This window comes from Myotis brandtii, unplaced genomic scaffold (assembly GCF_000412655.1).
Source record: "Myotis brandtii unplaced genomic scaffold, ASM41265v1 scaffold13, whole genome shotgun sequence".
NCBI lineage: Eukaryota > Metazoa > Chordata > Mammalia > Chiroptera > Vespertilionidae > Myotis > Myotis brandtii.
The window spans coordinates 675,236-677,197 of record NW_005354595.1 but is presented as its reverse complement, the minus strand read 5'-3'; positions in this window follow the sequence as shown (position 1 = coordinate 677,197).

Sequence of the window (1,962 nt, the reverse complement as noted above, 5' to 3'; positions counted from 1 at the left end):
CTTAGTGATATTGTAGCCATCATAGCATCATAGTGCAACACATTATTCACATTTGTGGTGTTGCTGGTGTAAACAAAACTACTGCACTGCCAGTAGTATAAGCATGAAACATATGCCCTGGCCAGGTGGCTCAGTTGGCTGGAGCATCATTCCAGGTGCACCAAAAGGTTGCAGGTTCGTTTCCTGGTCAGGGCATGTACCTAGGTTGTGGGTTCAATTCCTGGTCAGTCTCGGTTGGTCTGGATAGGGGCGTTTATGGGAGGCAACGGATTTATGTTTCTCGCACACATTGATGTTTCTCTCTCTCTCTCTCTCTCTCTCTCTCTCTCTCTCCTTTATGTATTGTATATTTTATCATTTTTAAAGAGTGTATTCTTGTTATAAAAAAAAAAGTTTGCTGTGAAACAGTAGGCCGACAGCAGACTCATACATACCATGTCCAATTGCATCATTTTCTCTTGTACTTAATCTCGTGCTGCTTTGTACAGTAATATGCTGTGCAGGCTTGTAGCCTGGGAGCAATAGGCTACACCATATAGCCTAGGTGTGTAGTAGGTATACAATCCAGATTTGTTTAAATATAGTCAATGACATTCACAGGACAAAATCACCTAATGACTCATTTCTCAGAATGTGTCCCTGTCATTAAGCAACACATGACTGTAATGCTTTATTATTTTAACAAATAAGTTGTAGAGATACAGAAAAATAATTGATTAAATAACTCATTTCAGTATTTCCCCATGTTAACCACACCTATGGGAAATCTAGTTGCTTGAACCACAAAAACCATAACAGCACTACTATGTCTCTAAAGGAAAATGAACTACCTTGTAAACATATAGCTTCCTAGGATCTAAACTTGCAAATTCGAGCTATAATAAGTTATAACAAGTGTTGCAAACATTTAAGGTAGCAAACATCATCCTTACAAAAGCTGGAAAAACTATTTTAAAAATATATGTTTTTATTAATTTCAGAGAGGAAAGGAGAAGAAGAGAGAGATAGAAACATCAGTGATGAGAATTGATCGACTGCCTTCTGCATGCCCCACACTGGGGACTGAGCCCACAACCTGGGCATGTGACTAGGAATCAAACTGTGACCTCCTGGTTCATAGGTTGATGCTCAACCACTGAGCCATGCCGTGTGGACAACTATTATTTTTTTTATTTTCAAAAAAGTCTTTACTGTTGTATGAGGCATTCTAGATTGCAGTTATGCTTTATAATTTTTAAATAGAGGAGATAGTTCATTGAGCTAAATTTTGGGAAGAAGGATATTACATTACTAACAATTTCATGTGCAGGAAAAGTTATTTTATGAAAAGCTGAGGGTAGGCTTTTCCCATAAATTAAAATATATTGTAAACAGCAATTCTTGCCACTTGATGTTTTAAACTTAGACCCAATCTGATACCTCAGAATATAAACTAATTTAACAAATAATTTTTGAATATCTACTATATGCTCAATATATACAAACTAGAGGCCCGATGCATGAAATTCGTTCAAGAGTAGGCCTTCCTTCCCCCGGGCTGCTGGCACCGGCTTCCCTCTGGCACCCAGGACCCAGGCTTCCCTCACAGACCTGGCTTCATCCGGAAGGTCGTCCAGAAGGATGTCTGGTCTAATTAGCATATTATGCTTTTATTACATAGAATTTAATGGGAAGTTAGATAACTTGTATAGTCTCTTATAGGAGTAAAAGAAAAAAAGGAAAAAGAAAAGTAGTTAGAGGCAATAACATGTAGCACTAGCGGCAACCTTCTCTTTTAAATAGTCTCCTCTTTTGGCTTCTAGCTTCCGGGTTTCTCTCACCAGTTCTGCTTCTGGACTCTTCATAATTTGGGGAGAAAATAATAAAACCATAGAATCAGGCTCTTTGGTTTCACTACAAATATATGTTGTGCAACTTCAGGTAGACCTTCATTGCCAATTGTCAATCATTTTTCCCTTAATT